Here is a 19,562-nt window from a genome sequence, read left to right on the forward strand (position 1 = left end):
TATTTCTTGGATTTTGTCAGCCTGTCACAAAAGGGAAGCTCAGTCTCACCCGCCGTAGCAGCAGCAGGGCAGCAAATCACCAGTTTCCCCGTGCCCCTGGCTCCTGTAGAAAGAACAGAGAAGCAAAGGAACAGGTCTCCAGGCAAGAGGAGAGCAAAAAACTCTGCAGAAAACAGGGAAAATTATGAAATCCAGCTCTGACATGCCCAAAGCACAGTTGGTAAGATTTTGTGGTAAACAGTAAGTAACAATTAATCTATTTTCCTCCGTGTCTTCTTGTATCAAAGTATGCTGTCTGGGGATAATAGCAAAACCTCATGCCTACTTGCTTTCTGACTCCACTTTTCCATTGTCCATTTGTTTAAGACCACAAAGAGTCCATTTCACGACCATTGAGCCACTTTCATCATCACTGCATAAAACAATAGGATTTGCTCCTAGTTAATTAATTATTATAATAAATTATAAAATAGTTTGAATTATTGATTATCCAGATACAAATACTCCAGATGCAAAAAGTATCTGACAGCAGTGAAGTTTGCTTACACAGAAAGGAGTTAGAAGTGAATTCAGAATAATTATTTCCAGACTATGGACCTTCAATTTAGAATAAAACTGAGAGGCCCATGCCTGAAGTTACCTAGAAGTCCAGTCAGAACTCTGAACCCAATCATTCTCTTCCTCTGAATTATTTCTATAGTGAAGACAAGGTTGTATAGTTAAAGTGTAACTCAAGGAAAAAGTGGCAAAATTGCCTCTTAAGGAATTACCATGGACTTCTTTTTGGGTTGTGTTTTTGTACTTGGGATAGCATTTATCTAACTACCCATAACTCTCATAATAAGCATTTCATCAACTAATCCCATCCCCCAACACTTTCTCTGTCCCCTTTCTGGAAGGCTGGGTTCCTCTTTTCTCCTATCTGACAAGCAGCTTTGTACATTTCATTAGATTGTACATTCATCATTCATCAGTGGAGCCTGGTTCAAATTCCACATGCTTGATTCAGTTACCTTCAAACAGTTAACCTGATGGCTCATTGCAGCTAAAAATCAGTACAAAGTCTGCAGCAAAAAATTTTCATGACCGTTCAGTTTACAGATTTCCAGAAGTCCATACCTCAGAAGTGCTGCAATTCGCTCCAGGATCATTTAATTTACTCCCCAGCTGAGTGTTTCTTCTGAGGACTAACACTAAAGAGATGAGCTCCAAAGGTGACAGCAGAGAGAAAAGGTCACCCTGACCCTGATGGGAACCACCCATAAAAGGGATTTTGCTGTGTGCACGTCTCCTCAGATGGGACACACAGTCAGAAGTTGAAGTAACCCTCTTTCTTTTTCTGGGATAACACCTGGCAAAACAGATTGAGGAACAGGACTGCATTGCTATCCTGGAGTATAGTGGTAGAGAAACCCCTAGGGGAGAAACTGTGTGTCCAAATTCAAGTTTAAAGTGGAGCAAGAACAAGTAGGCAGGAAACTAGCTGTAAATAAATTTGGGATGAAAGTTAGAAGGTGGGTCTTCAGCCAGAACAGTGTCTAGCCTCCCAGGGAGCATAGGGGGTAAAAAAGACTCAATCTTTTTCTGATTATGTGGCAGAACTGTTAATGGAACAGGAATTTCTTTCAAAAATTCAAAAACTTTTCTAATTTTTCATTTATTTGATAAGAATCAAAGTTGTTTATCCTCTGGACAATTTTAAGTCACTCATCCTAAGCTATGTGGTTGTACTTTGAAACAAGAGATTGTTATATAAAACACATCACTCATATTTTAGAGGTGGGAAAATAACAGCAAGGAGAAAAGAGCACCCCACCTTTCCGAGGATCTTTGTAAGTTTTGGCCACTGTAATCTGTAAAATATTCCAGTGAAATAAACTTCCTGTTTTATTTAAGTAGGTTCTTGCCAACTAACCCTCACAATACTGTCCTGGAGATTCATTAATTTAGCTCTGGGTACTCACCTGATCTTTTGCAAATTACAGTATGGCTCTTCATATTAATCTAATGACATCTGGTTTGAAGAAACACCCACGTGAGGAACCCCTGATGCATAAGCAAGAGAAATTTGGGTACGGTAGATTAGAATAGATTCATACCAATCACAACATTGACCACAAATGCAGCGCAACGTTCCTGACATTCATTAGAATCAAATAGCCTTTAATTTTAACAAAAGTCCTTGGTCCTATTGAATATTAATGTCCATGGCTAGAAGTGGCAAACCAGGGACAATCACCACTTTTCTTCAGGCTGCTTATATTGGATTCATTAGCAATTTATCCTCAATGTAAAGACAAAATTAAATTCCATCTGTGAGCTTAGACACATATAAGTCTTTTACCTGATTAATGGCAGTTAAGCAAGAACTAGAGCTGCCATAATAGAGGTTAAAGGCCTCTGAAAGCTGCAACAATTGTATGACATGCAATTTGGATAATAATTATAATCATCAAAGGTAAAGCTTAAGTAACTCCTCAGAGAAAACAGTCAGACAAACTTGGAACCATGCTAAAATTTTTAAATCTCAAATACCACATTATAGGAGACTTTTAGGGACTTCTAACCACTTCAGACATGATTAATTTTGAATTTTTGGGCTTCAATTTGATATTATCCAATTCATATTTCTTCTTAGATGTGAACTGCTTAACTGGAAGCATTGGGCCATGCTGATACACCTGAACGATGTTAAACATTGCTGAGGGCAGGGAAACCAGCAAGGCAATCAGACAAGAAAGGCAACCCGCGATTCAAGTAGCAGAGGAGCAGCCTGGCCCATTACAGGCAGATCTGTAGGTTAAGTCTTAGGGATTTCCCTGCTTTGCTTACACACAGAGGGGTTCAATAGCACAAAGGCAATCCGTTCACCCTCCCCCTTTGCACAATAAACATTATGCAAACAACTTCTGACAAGCAGCTTTCCTAGCAGGCTATCCCTCTAAGCTTGCAGGAGATGATGTGGCACCACACTGTCTAGAATAAGGCAGAGATAGTCCCTCTTACTAAATATAGCAGATTCTGATTTATTATCCAATCCCATTTATTATTACATGTTTTGATGCCTAGAGTAGGCATCTGGAAATAAATTGAGGATAGTAACAGTAGGGGATAGGAATAAATTAATCAGACATCACTGCGAAGCCACCTTCTTAGAAAATCCCCCCATAAGTGCTTATTTTTAACCATTATACTACAATTTAAAGCAATTAAATACAATGGATGAGCTTTGCACACAAATATAGAGAGACAACACCACATGCAATGTAACAGGAAAAGGGAAACACAAAATATTAACTCAAGCTCATTATCCACAGTTAAATTTGGGTGCAATAAAATGGAAATGTCATGTGTGATCATGGTTTCTCTGTGTGTACGTACACTGATTTCTGAACTTTGCAAAGCATTAATTTTTCCTTTAAACTAAACTGAAAAATAAAGCTGGGGTTGTATAAAGGTCACCAAAGTGTAAAGATTCTTACCACTCTAGAGTTTGACCCTATGTAAAAATAAGGCGTGAAAAGCCAAATTCAGCTGAATTATTTGCAAAAAGCATTTAATGTACTATTTTTCTCTTTGGAAATTACTATTACATTATCAGCCACTGAATAAATACTTTATGCACTTTTTATGAAATTAATGGAAAAGCAACAGCTACAATGTACTTTACACGTACTGCAAACAGGAAACATAAAAATGGGACCACCAAGCAAAGGGACCACCAAGTTACCAGAGTGGCAGAACCAGAAAGCAGGTGCCATCCCCTCCACAACTCTCATCTCTCTTACTCCCTCTTCCACTATTCCCACTGAACTTTTATTTGGACACTGGTCTTCCAAATATCCTCACATGGAGGTCAGATATTAAGCAAGATACAAATAAGGGGTTTCTGTTTAAACACCGAGTCCAAGAGAAAATCTCAAGGCAATCCTTCACATCCTACTACCAGCGTGTTTCAAGTGGAAAGGAAACATTGCTTAAAAAGGAGAGGATGGTCTGGCATGGAAGTTGGGAAGAAATTTGAGATCACTATCACAGGTGTGGGTATAACTTATAGAAAATTTCAAGGCTGTGAGAGACCTTAGAAATAAGGAGAGGGGGAAAAAAAGAAAGATAAAAAAATCTTAAATACAATGCAGTTATCTTCTAGCCTCTGAATGACAGAGGACAAAAATAATTTCAGCAGCTGCAATTTTGAGTGCAATGGAAGTGAGCAGAAAGTAGTAGAATGCTGTCATTGAGAGGGTAGGTGAGAGTTTATTCGTGTTAGATTGAATCAAAACCTGAAGTATTTTTTCTTCCATTCCCAGAGAACCATGCTGAGTCAGAAATATTCTTCAATCCAGCACTAAGGTCTCTGAATTATATCTCAGTTACATTACTAATGACTGGCCTCTCATTTAACCTTTTCTATGAGATGTAAGCAAAAAGATGCAAAGATAGTAATAATTTTAAATATAAATGAGGTAGAAAAGCTAATGTAAGATTTGCAAATGACTAAAAGCTGATAAACAAAAAATAATAAAAATAATTTTTAAAAAATTAACAGAAAAACACAAGCCCATCTGAGAATTATTTAAAATTTGAACAAGTGATTATACAAGCATCCACAGAGTGAGTACATGCCACCACTTTCAAAAGCAAAAACAAAACAGTAATGGAGCAATAGAAAGTGTGTCAGACAGAGAAAAACTGTCAAGTAATAATGGATTTTCAAACCATGTTATGTAAACAAAAAATGTTCTATTTTAATTTTTAATTATTCTTTTTAACAGAGTAATGTGGCCTTTTTTAAAGTAGAATCACTATACTCCCTTGATTCATAGTGTTCTACTGTCCTCCAATGGATACTTTTGAAAGTACTTGCTCTGTAAAAGTGTATTAGAATTACAGCTGTGCCCCACTTAATGGTTTTGGTATGGTATTTATTACAAGATATCAGAAGAGGAGACAATATAAGATCTTACAGAGTCCTCCTCCTTGTTTCTATATTTAAAGAGACGTCAGCACTACTGGATTAGCTTATCTTCAAAATAGGAAGTGTGATCTTTTGCCAAGTTTTAGCACTGCCACCTGACAAACCACTGAGTCCAAGACTGACCTCAGCCATTCATTCATCTCATGAACACACAAAAGGATCAAGGCAGCAGAATAATGAGCATGTAGGCAGCCCTCAGAAGCTATGTATAGAACAAAGATCCCAAAGCAAGATATAGCAGTCTTTGGAGATGTATGGCACAGCTGACAGTGAATCTCAGGAGCCACAGTTTCTGCCTCTTCTTTCCAGCTGGTTTTGAATAAATTTTGCATAAAACATCACTGAAGAAACATTCAATACTTTTCATAGCTAAGTGAGAAAAAAACTAGAGTCAGCACTCATTCCCATTGATTTAGTTGACGACATACTGCTGTCATTTGGAGAAGTAGCAAAAATGGGGGTGATTTCACTTCTTTTAGTTTTTAAAAAATCTAGATTATAAAACTAGCTCTTCCAATTTATAATCTGGAAGAATGATGCTCTAAACAGTTTCTCTGGGTACATGGTTTTCTTTAAGTCATTTAAGGCTTCTTTAGATGGTAAAGTTAATGCATACTAAGTTGGTGTACCAAATTTCTCTCCCTGGGTCAGCTGTCAACCCCCACAAGTCATGGCTTTCATCTGCTCCTGGTCACTGATCCAGTGACCAGGCTCTGTCATGGTCAGTGTCTTTTACCAGTGGCAGCTGTGCTGGCCCTATCTGCCCCATTCCCTAATCCAGTCCTTGCATCAGCCAGCTTCTGGCTACACTCACTTTTTTCCAAATACTTTCAAGCATTGTCTTTCTTAGGATAAGCTTAAAGGCCATGGATACTTGGATACATGCATTAGTTGTTATTACTTACATGGAAACACAGGATTCTTCTGTGCAACATGGATCATCCTACTTCTAACAAAAACAAAGATACACCTAATATGTACTAGGAATACAGAGTCATAGAATACTTTGGGTTGAAAGGGTCCTTTAGAGATTGTCTTGTCCAAATCCCCTGCCATGGGCAGAGATAGATACCTTCACCCAGACCACTAGCCCCATCCAACCGAAGCATTTCCAGGAATTCACAGCTTCTCTGGACAACATTTTTCAGTGTCTCTCTCCATCTCTCTTATAAACCCCCTTTAAGTATTGAAAGGCCACAACAAAATCTCCCTGGAGCCTTCTCCTCTCCCGGTCTAAGAGCCCCAGCTTTCTCAGTCTGTCTGCATAGGAGAGGTGTTCCAGTCCTTTGATCATTTTTATGGCCCTCTAAGAGGTCCACATCCTCCTTCTGTTGGGGGCCCCAGAGCTGATGCAGTGCTCCAGGTGGGGCCTGATGAGAGAGCAGAGGGGGAGAATCTCCTCACCTCCCTGACCCAGCTGATCCTGCTGCTTTTGAAGCAGCCCATGACGCAGCTGGCATTCTGGGCTGCAAACACGCACTGACACCTCATATCCAATGTGTGCCTGTGAATGCATGAATGTTCCCAAGTGCTCCTCACAGCTGCTCCCAGCCCATTCACCCCTCTCTACTCTACTGATATTGAGGATTATCCCAGCACAAGTGCAGGACCTGGTTTTGTTAAACTTCATGATGCTCACATCGGGCCACTTCTCAAGTTTGTCAAGGTCCCTCCGGAAGGCATCACTTCCCTCAAATATACCAAAATGTGTAAAAAAGCAATTAGCATGGAGCACATAGTACAATATAAATTCACAACAGAGCTTATTTTGTGCAAGTCTACCTGTCAGACACAGCTTTCAGAATCCAAATTCAGCCAAAGCAATCAAAGGTCATCATCCCACCTGCTCCTGTCTCCAGGGATTCGTGGTCCTCTAAACTGAAGATAAATTTTCATTCCCTTCAAACAATATCATTACATTCATCCTTATACAGATCCTAAAGAGAGAAAAAAAAATGAGAAAAAGCTAAAAAATCCAACTGCTGCATGCTACTGGCAGCAAGCATATGACTGATGATCTGTGCCAAACTTAGAAGTCTTAAGGGTTTTAACTTATACTCTAATGTCCTGCGTTCTTGTACACTTCTCAGCTTCTTCCTACAACACATAATCCCTTGAATTTCTCTCTCTCACCTCATCTTTTGAGAAATTTTCTTGAAATACAACAAAATTATCCTTAACACTAAAAAACTTAGTGTAGGCTGCAGCTCAGTAGTATGATCAGTGCCCAACAGTCTAGCAGGCTTCTAATAGCTTAACATGAAAATACAGCTGTCATTGTGGAAAATCAAGGCTCAACTAAATACACAGAAATTTTAAAGAGCAGAAGCCATTTAATGTAGAAGACCATAGCAACACAATTAACTCAGCACCTTGAGCAGTCATGGCTGTTTCATCACCTTTTGATGGATTTCACTCACTAAGTGATACAAAATTCCATATATCTCATTGACTGAACCTTTCAGTCACCACCTTTTGTGCCTTCTCCTTAAATATCATGTTGCTATTATACATAAAAAAGAAGACTTACTATGGTTCTTTACTGTAAATTTAGTAACTGCAGATCTTTCACTACTTCTTAGTGTGCTTTGAAGTTCTCTTTCACACAAAGCTATACAGCATCCTTTAATTCTTTCATGTACAAAGCTTAGTAGTATACTTCAAAGACCTCTTAGAGATGTCTGACACATTCTCAAATTCCCTGAAACAAAGATCTATACTCCTGTGTCTAGCTCCTTCAAACGAGAGACTCCCACACTTTCACATTCCATTAAAAAATGGGGGAGGGGTAGTATGTTATAACATCTGCTACTCTGACAGAAAACTTTATAGTTTCAGGATCATTTAAACAGTTCTTCATTGCAATTTGAATTCCTTTCTGTCTTTCACTTTTTTTTTTTCCTAAGCAAAATCAGTCTTTGAATTTGTGGGGTTGGGTTTTTTTGTTTGCTATGGGGCGAGGGTTTTGTTTGATGAGTTTTTTATGATCTGCTAGTAAACACAAAGATACAAACACTGTTACAAATTTAGATGGTATTGGAGGTATTGCCTAAAGAACCTAACTCTCAAAACTGTTGAACTTTCAACATCTCTGGTATTAGGACTTTCATAAGCTCACAGTCACATATAAACTCTTACAGAAGAGAGAAAAATCCTGTTTTGTGGGCACACAGCCCTGTTAAAGTGAGATTAGGTTCCTACTGGAAAAGTGTCTGCCCCAGTTAACTCACTTGCTTTACAGATCTCTTCTTAGAGGTAGCAATCAGCAGTCCCCCAAAATTCCAATACTGTATCTTTGAAATCATATTTTAAAACCTTCCTTCACAGAGGATAGAAGGAAACCCTCACTACTTCCCCCAGTTCTAGTTTCAGGTGTTGTAGAGAAGGGGGTTATGCTCAGAGAATATTTTCTCCTTTTCCCTTCCCGCAAAGCTGCAGGAACATAAGGGTTGGTCGGCGCAGCCCAAACAAGAGCATCACTCGGTGCTCAGGGCTTGCTGCTTCCCTTGTTGCTCAACCCTGAAATCCTTGTGGCTTGAAACCTCTGGGAAAGGGCCATACCTGATCTTAGCAACTCATTCCATCCAAGTCAAATAACAGAAAATCATTAAATTTTCATCAGTTTCTCATAGAATTTGCTAAATATCTTTAGAGATAGCCTTGGCAAGAAGCCCTGGGGCCTGTGCAATGTTAACAGGGGGCACCAGAAGTGACTGTCAGACCCAGAGAAGGACAGAGTACCAGACCACAGGACTTTCAGACTGACAGAAAGGTTAATCTAGACCCATTCTTGCTTAATAGCCTGTGGATCTCAATTAAGGGGCAGAAAGGGAGAGAAATGGCAGCCGCAGAGACAGAGAAAACAAAAACCAAAATACTGTGAGCTGTGACAGCACACTAAGTACTCTAGTGTCAAAAGACAATCTTGCCTCTAAATCAGAAGTTGAGATGTAGGCAGCTTTACTAAAAAATATTTTTTAAAGTCTGCCTAGTGATGCTGTCTGTAAATGAATGGGGTTTTTTTTAATATTTAGAGGAAGCAATAGCTCTAGATCAATGATTCCCAAACAGGGTTAAATGTCTATGTACAATTTAATCAGAGAAAAAACAACAAAACAATACTCCAAAATTTTCAACACATTATAACCCCAGCTAAGTTCTACCTCTGTATATATTTATCTAAAGAGCACACACATGCTTATAGTAAAAATGCAGGTGAATCCTGGATGCAGGGAAGAAATTATGATGCCTGGCTCCAGATCAGAAGGCTGAAGGATCTGCTTCATTAAAATTATACTATATTACATTAATATACTATTTAAAGAGAGACTATCCTATTCTATATACATACTTCTTACTTACCTATCTGACTAACTACAAACTCATGACTCTCTGCTGAGAGTCCAAGCTGGATCCAATTGGTCATTGAACCCTAACAACTTTTCACCAGAATTCAATCTCCATACCACATTCCACATGGGGAAAACAAAGGAGCAGAGATACTTCTCTCTATGTAATCCTGAGAGACAGAATTATGTCTCTCTGTCCAGCAAATGTGAATGTCACATATGCATACATACAAATTTGGTTTTGTTTTTTTTTGCTACAGCTGATGAAGGGAAATGTATGTTTGCTCCAGATTTTCTGAAATTTTCTATGCCTGCATTAAACATCCAAGACTTAGTCTGAAGTGTATGATTTCTATGCACCAAGCAGGTAAAGTTCTTTTCAATTCCAGAAAATTGCCAACTTGAAAATATCTGTCAAAGATGTTCAGCACTATTCTAATCTTACTCCCACTCAGTGCCAAAATGGTGTCACTGAAGTTAAAAAGAGCAAAATTAAGATAAATGCCACACTTTTTTTTTCAATCAATACTCTGATGTAAAGCCTTGTCAGTGACAAGAAAGTTGTGCCTTTCAAAATTTAAAAAAACACAGCAAACCTCTAGAGATCTCTCCTGCTCACAGTACATTTTGCTGTATAGCTGCAGATTATTCAACAAACCAGAATCATTCCCAGATGAGCTATCACTATCTTTTTCTTCCCTGTTGCCACTAGACCTGCAAGTACATTAAGAAAGACTTGGCATAAACTGATTGCTTTAAAATTCATTCCATGACTCTGCACCAGCAATACCTGATTGCTCCAGGCCTTGAAAGAATTACAGATTTACAGGCTATGTGTAGTAACTGCCTATTTTACCTACATCAGTTTAGACAGATATATAGAATAAATAGTTTAAATACGCCCAATGTAATAAACATGACTCATCTTTGTAGAAGACTTAGTATCACTGAGCAGAGCTCTTTGTGCAGTTTAAAAGATTATGTATCAAGAGTCTGAGATGTACAAGGAGTGCATTAAGACTACAAAAGAGATGTCCCTTGAGAAGCTTTGCAAATGACTGGTGTAGAGATACAAAATGCTTTGGAAGGAAAGTTATCTTCTCTTTCTGTTATCAGAAAGGATGCAAATCTGTATTTAAAGATTGGCACTTTGTCCTAATGTCATGTAATGCGATGCAAACAGGGATCTGCATTATGCTTGGGTAGTGTGAAGAGAGACAGCTAAACGACTCCACATCCACTGGACTAGCCATAGATGTTCATTCCTTAACACATATCCTTTATCTTAACAAGCTAGCATTATGACAAGGTCTTAGAAAAATTAAGTATATCTTATCCATGAAACTGTGTAGTGATAAGCTTAATTTCTTCAGAAAACATTTTTTCTTATATCAGCTCATAGTGTAGTTGTAAAATAAAATAATTAAAAAAAAAAACCAACCAAAAAAACCAAAAAAAACCCAACAATACCAAAAAGTTCTTGGGCTTGCAGGGTAAATACATACAAATTTTTGATAGGCAAACCTCAGTGTTTTAATCAAAATTAGTTGTGTCAATAAGCAGAAATATTGGTTAAGAATAAAATCTTATCAGGAGCAAAATCATAAAAGCACAACATAATATTTCTCTATACATGTGTTCAGCAGACAAATTTTACTTCCTTAAAGGTAAATACAAAAATTTCATTGCACAACTTTCTCTAAAGCATATTCAGGAGGGGATTAGAAGTGGAGCAGTGAGCTGGATCAGAACAAACTGCTGAAGATTTAGAACAAGCATACAGTTTACAATCTGAGTCCCCATGTGACACAAGTTATAAAATTATCCCTGTGATAAACCACCAGTACTACAGAGCTACACAATATTAGAGAGGGGATTTATGGACCACTTGTTATAAAAGCTGTAGACACAGAAACACTAAAAATTATTTTCTACTGGAAATCTGAAGGAGCAGCATATAACAAAAGTATTCCATATATTAAAGAAGAGCATTACAGTCGTTTTGAGCCAGTGAGGTGAAGCTCACATGCAATCATCTGGTTCCCTGGAACGGCTCTGCCAAACAGTGAGCAATCAAACATCACATATTGTTGCTCTGTAAAAGTCTGTTCATTTGTCATATTTACCAAGCATTGGGTTTGTCACGCCTGTTTCTTCCACAGGAAAAATAGCTGCTTATGCCATCAGCTAAAGCCTTCTTGTCCTAAGAGTCAGGCTATCTCCAGAACCCTGCTTTTCAGTGTAGGGGGTAATTTATTGAGGGCAGGAACAGGGAGCTGCAGCACAGCTTACAACCATAGGCCTGTCTGCAATCCTGTACTCCACTGTGAACATGCTTGGCTTGCTTTCTGTTTTGTATAATCAGCATACAAAGTGTTTTCTGGGTAGGCACAGCAAACTTCAAACCATGTATATTCTTCAAGATTGTGATTCTGCAAAATAATGAGCATTTCAATCCTCATCCTGTAAAGTATGTGTGCAATTTCAGGAATGAGAAATAACCACTGACTGTGAAGTGTGTGGAGAGACACCTGGAATGGCTTCTCTACCTTATGTGCCTGTGAAGTGCTTGGGGTATGATAAGTAGTTGGTGTGAGCAACAAAGGAAGCACACAAGAGTTTCTCCTGACTCTAAATCCAGTACATTCAACATCTTGCAGGACTAAACCCTCAGAGGCAGCAAGTGGAAAAGACAGGAGAGGGGGAGATTTTGACAGAGTATCTAAGGAATACAAAGCTGGATTTCTGGAAACTGGAATCACACAAAAACTTAAGCTGACTGAACAAGTGTTGGCAGGAAGTATTTGAAGAGCAGAGTCATAATGGCTATAACACAGCATTGTTACCTCCTAAGTTTGGCATGTCCCTCAGTCTACACAATGTTTTACTTGAAAACTCTGATTCCAGAAAAGACACAAGAGACTAAGTTTTGAAAAAGAATTTAACTGAAGAAAACTCACAAAGGAGGTTCTTGATAATGGCTGGAAGGAGCTAGGGAGACTGAAAACTTTCCCAATTTATGAGCTCTCGGTTGGATTTGTGAGACTTTTCCCATTTCTCTGCTAGACTGAACCAAAGTGCTACAGTGGCTTCCACCTTGCAAATCGTGCTGGTGCAGTTCTATCTGAGCTTTGTGTCAGACTGCTCAGAGGATTACAGCCTCAAACAGTGCTTCAAAGGGGCAGCTGGAACTCAGCCACATGCTAGAAAAGTGCAAATACTTTCCCTCAGCTCAAAGAAAGGCTGTGTGTATTTGAAGTGGAAAAGTACAAGTTTAACACAAAGCCACTAGAAATTAGTAAAGAAAGTGAGTCTTGTTAATGTTTAAAAATTCCTCTGCATTACTTTTCAGAAGGACTTCTAAGTATGTATAAACACTAGAAGGAGACAGAGAACACTACCTTGACAGGTAGCTTTCCTAAGGCATTTCATTAAAACAAGATTTACTTCTGGGAGCAAAGCAGGATCTTGTTCCCAGACAAAGAGAAAAATTGCAGACTGAGAAGTTATTTTAAAGCCTTTTCTCCTCACAATGATCCATACGTATTGTATTAGCACTCCACAGACTACATCCACTTTTATACACATTTCAGCCTGCAGGGAAGTTGAATACTGCAGCTAGTGAATATTATCATTCCTACCTGTCACCAGTGATCATAAATATTCTAATTATGTATTATCTCATCTAGCCTAGGAGATAGTGGGGTAGCTCCTCAAATACATTCCTGGTGCTTTACAGATACAGAAGCTATATCCTCCTTATTCTTGCACTGTACACTTTATGAAAGTCTGTTAGGGAATGGACATTTAAAACACTTTAAAACACTTCTAAATTTCTGGATTTTCCCCCTCTGTCCTTAGGCACATGAATTTGTAGAATAGGGCATCAGGAAAAAAAATGTATTTGAAAAGGTCCTAAAAGTTCCTGCCCACAGGATCTAGAGACCACCGGTCACTTCTGCAGAGAGCTAGATAAGTTATCTAGGATCCATATTTAGACACTTAAATTTTAATTTTTTTTCTTTGTCTTATAAATAGACTACTGCTGTTTCATGGAGTTGCATGAATAAACACAGTTCTCTTCAAAACCCCCCAGTATTTTTTTTCTCCCACATCAAACATTAGACATGAATTATAGGGAAAGGAGGAGGATTTAACTACAGAGACAAAAATTGTTTTCACCAAAAGAGGCCATCAAGTTCACAGCCATTTTAGCATTGCAACTGTTTCTACCCAGAGCACTGCCAGGCCATAAAAGCAGAAAGGACTGCCTTCAGAGTCTCCAGTTCCTCATGTTTCTTTCCTCTGGGCAGAGTGTGGGTATTTTTAATTATCTTTACCTTTGAAACGACTGAAATAGAACCAGTTTGCAAATGTGTTGTTTTGCTGGGGGATGTCCTAGACTGGAGATGGAGAAGAGGGGGTGCAAAGACGTTGCTAGGTGAAATGAAAAAGGGGGCAAGTCCTAATGACATTTATATTTCTTCAGTTTCTGCAGCCAGCATTCTGAAGAATAACAGAAAGACCTTATTTTTCAAATGTGAAGAAGTGGGGTAAAAGAGAAAATTAAAAAAAAAACCAAAAAAAACCAAAAAAACAAAATGCCAACTTCAAGAGAAAAAAGATATATATGATTCTCTTTTTTCTCGTGTATTTCCAAGATCAGTGGGAAATTAGAAAGTACCATGGACACACAGCACCTGCTGGAAGGAATTTTCACTGAAATGCTCTCAAAGTCACTGAAAGGGCTGGAGTTCAAGATTTGCAGCAGGCACAGTGCAGTGGCAGGTATGCCAGGCTCCCTGGCTGCACTACAGCCCTTCTTCAGCACTACTTGACTCCCAGAGGATGGAGGCCTGAGGGAAAACTCCAGATCTGGCACAGTAGGAACTGAAAGCCTTGAATTAACACTCCCCTCTGAGGAGTACAAAAAGCCTTTATAAACATTAACTAAAAATAAATAAATAAACAAATAAATAAAAACCTTTGCAAATCCTTCCAGAAGCAGAAGGATGGGTTTTAACACTCATGAGCTCAGTGGCTGTTGCACACAGCTGCAGTTCCATCCAGCACTCAGAAAGGAGGCATAAGTTAAGTGTAAACAAGTTATTGACCCCATAGTGGGGATTTCAGTAGAGATTTAACTTCTTGAGACAGATTGTGTCTGGCAACTGCAGTATTAACACCTTTATTCTTCCTAAAAATGCAATACCAGCTATACTGACCCCAAGAGACCACGGGCTTTCTCTATAAACCCCCTCTGCAGGTCATTAGCACACTACTATTTATCAAAGCTGTTTCATTAATGACTTGTTCAAGAGGGTCAGCACAACTCTTCTCACTGAAAGATCCCTCAAGAATTATAACAGCTGAAGACTTCAGCATGGAACTGAAGACCTTCTTTAACCTCAGCATCATTATGGGCTACTTAAATGATTGAACTAAGGAGAGAAGGAGTTTATGAAGTGCTTACATTTTTATGGGAGACTTATATTGGGAAAGCTTTCTTTCTTTTATTTAGATTAAACTTCCAAGAAACAGAAGCAAAAGGCACTTTCCTAACCAAAATCTCTTTCCTATTCACCACACAATTCCACCAGTGCAAATTCCTACCAAGTGAAGTGGAGCCCTCTGTTTACTCAGCTGCACACTTTGATCTCTTCCAGTTTCTGTAAGGGAAACCTCAAACCTCAGATAAGCTTCCTAATGCCCCAGATCTATGGAATTAGGACTACCTTGCATGTCTTGGACAGTACATATTACTTTGTGTATTGCTACGACTTAATACAAAGAGTGTGTATTTTAATTGAAAGAAGGTGTACATTTTCCATAGTTTTTTATTATTTCACTGGAACCCAGCAACAAAGTTAATGGCATACTATTTATTTTTTAAATGTACAGCAGTGTACAATTTCTGGTACTGCACATTCTTATGTTCTACCCACATCAAATCAGAAATTGATAATTTGTTGCCCATAATTCCTAATTTAGAACTAGTTCTGTGCTGTGTTACTGCATTTACCACCCATTTAACCCAACTAACTTACTCAGTGTATTTGCTAATACTGCAGCAGGTAAGAAAAAAGAAGGAAAGGGTACAAAGATAGATTTTGCAGGATTCACATTCTAAAGCCTAGTTCCAACCCAAACACTTGAATCATAATTAACTTATTATCAGTGAATTTCACTCACATGAATGGCCAGAAAGATCTTTTAGCTCACAAGAGAATCTTGGATTTCTAGAAGTGTTTTCTACTGCCACTCTTCCAGCTGAACCTGCAGCAGCTACCCTTGCAGCCATCAAGTGTGTCACATTTCTGAATTGCTTCAGACAGTAATGTCATGAGCTCTTTTTTTCTGTGCCTTAAATCTCGGGAAATAAGGTGAGACATCCCTGTCAAACAAGTTGAGAAATTTAACATGCTTCAGAGCAAATGTAAAAATGAAACTGTTTGTATAATTAAGGTTGGTTGCAACCAATATCATTTATCTTAACCTTTCCAACAAAGATTTGCAGATTTTCAATAACATGAAGTCTTTCAGGGCTATTTAAAAAGCTAAAACTTAGATTTTTTTTTTTCATTGATCTGACACAAGAGGAATACACATTAATCATCTACTTCAGAAGACTGACACTTGTAGTTTTAGCATATCGTGCAGCAAAAAACTGCACAGTAACTTAAAATAAACTGACAAGCAGCAGCAATGGCTACTTTAAACTACCTTTTCCTCCTGCAAGACACACCAGGCTGCTGTTTCCCTCATGAGCTGGCTGCAGGAAGCAATAGCGGCTGGAGAACCCCAAAGTTCTTCAGGCTTCTGCTATTTCAACACATACTGCTGCAACTGAGACCACCAATGGGAGCAATAAAAAGGAAAATGCAGAAGTTCAGCAGCACCACAGACTCTGAGGTGGTTCCTCTTTTCACCAGAAGCTTATGTGTGCCTACAACACAGGACAGGTGCTACAGCTGTGCCAGTTTCACTCCTGACCCCATCAACAGACAGGTAGCACTGTGAGAAAAAATTATTATACTTCCTGGGAAGGAGAGGAGCGGTAATACTCTGAAAATAATTGACCAGTAAAGAGGTCTGACAACAAAAGGAATTAATCTGAAAAAAAAGCCATGAGTTGTGATTTTATTACTGTGAAAGGAGTGAAATCCTTTTTTTTTAACCAGAAATAATCAGCACAAGACTGCAGTTTTGGAAGATGAAGTCCTTGGACTGCTTTTCCATTCCCATCCCTGCCTCTAACCCAGCACCTCGCTGTGGCCATCTGTGTCCCTCAAGAGCTGCCAGGTGAGCATCTCCCACAGGCACTTCCTCACACACCTCAGGCAGAGTCTCACAGATCACCTAAAACTGGTGCTTCAAACTGAGGGTTGACATGTTTAATGAGCCAATAGGTCGTAAAAACCCAACCTTAAGAAATTAATGGTATGGGAGGTCTCTAGCCTCTCTCCCACTCCCTCCTGCTGGGGTGCATCTCATTTTCCTTATTTTTTTAGTTCATCAGAGCTGATGTTTTTAGCTCACATGCACTGTCCAGCCTACATAAAAGAGCATGACCATGGGGAGCAAAACCAGGGATACCCTACCCAGCCAGTGCATATCAAAATGGTCCAACTGGTCAGACTGAACATGCACAGCCCAAAGCCCCACTCCCAGGTCCATCCACTAAGACAACAAAGTGCCCTGATCTCCACTGCCAGCCCAGGGGCTCCACCTGCCATGGGACTGATGCTACCTAGCACAGACAGATTTTCCTGAACCTATCTAGGGCATTTTCACATAAACTTCTCCACTAGTAATGTACTAGAGAGAAAAAAAAAAGTCTCTTTGTAGGTCAGAAAGAGACAAAAATACCTACAGGTCAATGGTCCTTTATGTTGGTGCAGCCAGACTTTGAAGCTGAATTTATGTTATTTAAATCTACAGTTCCGTATGGCACAGTAAGGTAGGAAGGACTTTTACCTTTTTTTTTTTATCTTCTCTTAGTTAGTCCTACATGTTGTAGCAGGAGGAGGAGTTGTGGAAACATATCTAGAAAACCACAGAAAAGCCATAGCCAGGGTTTGCACCAGTTTAAGTAGGTTTGAGATTTTCATGATACCAGTAGGAAAAAGTATTAAGACTACTACAGAACAAATTATGCTCTTATGCCTTACTGCTACAGGGCTGCAGCAACTTATTCACACACCCGGGGGCAGATATGAGGCCAAAGTAATCCCAGGAGTTACTTTTCCAGAGCAGTTTTGCCGGGGCACTCCAGGCGCATGGTAATTCCTACCATGATACTCGAGCTCCTCCAAGTGGCAAGCAGCAGCGCTAATCGTTCCCGTGTGTAACAAAGAACGTCTTTATTCTTCACAGCATTTCTCCTTTCATTATTCTTCGTACATAAAATTAAATACTACCAAAGATACAATATTACACTACGGGACAAGAGGATAAGGAAAGGAGAACAAAGGCAGCATTACCCTGGTAATTTCTATCAGTCACGAATGCGTACTTTTGTAACACGATGTAGTTAATTTGCATGTTCACTAAAAAACCTGCTCAAAGTTCAGATATAGATCAGCTGTTTTAGACACTCAGCTTTAGACAAAATCATACATGAATGCGAATAACCTCTTGATTAAAGTAGTGCCCTTCCTGTGGTGAAATATCTAGCAAAATGGATCTTATTACATTGAAAATATACAACTTCTGCTTTGTCAGGCTAGAAATAACAAGACATAGTGTAGGCTTATTCCTTGAAAAATTAATAAAGTGGTTTTTATATTTAACTGCAGCCAAGGGAGAATCCATCTGCCTTTTTTAAGGAGTATCTGGAAATTAAAAATAGCATTTGTTTAAAAGAGAAAGGCTTATGATTCTTGTACATCAGTACAAGAAAGATACAAAGAAAGTTTATTTTTCCTGGCCATTTAACATTTCAAGTTGTTTTGCATGCTGCAGAATATTGTTCAGTCAGATTTAATTCTGTGCTGAAAGCCAGTGTTCTCTCCTATTTCTGTGCCTACACAGCAATGCCATTTACTAACACATGACTTAATTAGCTCACACACTTGTTTTTGCATTGACACTCTAACAAGCACTGGTGAAACTGCTCACTTCTCAGTTCACTTGGGTTTTGTATACACAGTCACTACTCATGCCATAAATTAAGTTCTTTAATGCGTATCCTCAGTAAATATTTTGGCTGATTATGAGAAGAGCTGAGACCTTGTTTTGAAGTGTTTTTTTCTTAATGGAAAGCTTAGTTTCTGAATGGTTTATTTGCTTGTTAGTGAATTGTTGGGGGTGTTTTCTCCACACTATCATGAGAAAATCAGCAAGTAGAGGATGAACATCTGAGCTGTCTCAGCGGCAACTAGGCTGCATGAAAGGAAGGAGAGATGGCATAAAAAATGTGACCTTCCCTGAAATACCTTCATGGAACCTAGAAAAAACATATTTCTGGGGGCAGGCACATAGAGTTATCTGCCTCCAGCCTCTTTCCCAGTGTTGCCTGGACAACCCATTTCCAAAGTTCCTCATTTGGCCCATTGGTTCTCATTTGTCACACAGGCTTTGTAAAAGTCTAACAGAGTGGGTAGCAGCAGCAGGGAAGAGAACTAAACTTACCTCCTCCCCCTAAACAGCAAGACCTTAGAAAATCTTGTCCAAAAAAAAATTTAAAAATAAAAAACCTTCACTCTTTGTTTATTCAAAAAGAATGCAATTTCCTCAAGAGCTTTACACTCATTGAACTCCATGCCTTTTTCAGACAATTCTTCAATTATCCACAAATTTTCTCAAGTCTGAAACAGCACAAACTAGATACAAGTTGATCAGTCAGCTCATTGGCTCTCAGGAATATGAAGAAAAGCTCATATAGATTTCTGTTCTCAGTAACTTTAATCTTATCTGCAACTCACAAGCAGTCACACATTCCCCTAAAACCACAATAAGGATAAATAATGGTTTCAGATTGGCTCTTCTGCTGCCCTTGCTTTATCATCTCTCACAGACAGAGGGAGCAAACTGCTAATCAGAAAGGACTCCCTTAAGGAAGAAACTCTACGAGAAATAGTCCAGGTGGGGAAAGGATGGCAGAAGACTTGCTCATATCATGACTGATCTGTACAGGTTACTTTCTCTCACCTGAGACCCGCATGGAAATCCAGAGGCAGAGTGTGTTCCTATTCCTCTGTGAGTTGGTTTTTTTGATACATGGGAATGGTCTT

General features: G+C 38.9%; 1 long non-coding RNA gene across 2 annotated transcripts in view; it reads left to right on the forward strand.

Annotated features, from left to right (window-relative positions):
• The window catches only part of LOC121469452 (uncharacterized), a 159,129-nt gene that overhangs the window by 101,224 nt on the left and 38,343 nt on the right, over positions 1-19,562 (forward strand). For both annotated transcript variants that reach the window (XR_012054575.1, XR_012054576.1), the window contains exon 3: positions 16,509-16,629. This is a non-coding gene — a long non-coding RNA (uncharacterized lncRNA). The remainder of the gene's footprint in view (positions 1-16,508; positions 16,630-19,562) is intronic.

This window comes from Taeniopygia guttata, chromosome 2, assembly GCF_048771995.1.
Source record: "Taeniopygia guttata chromosome 2, bTaeGut7.mat, whole genome shotgun sequence".
NCBI lineage: Eukaryota > Metazoa > Chordata > Aves > Passeriformes > Estrildidae > Taeniopygia > Taeniopygia guttata.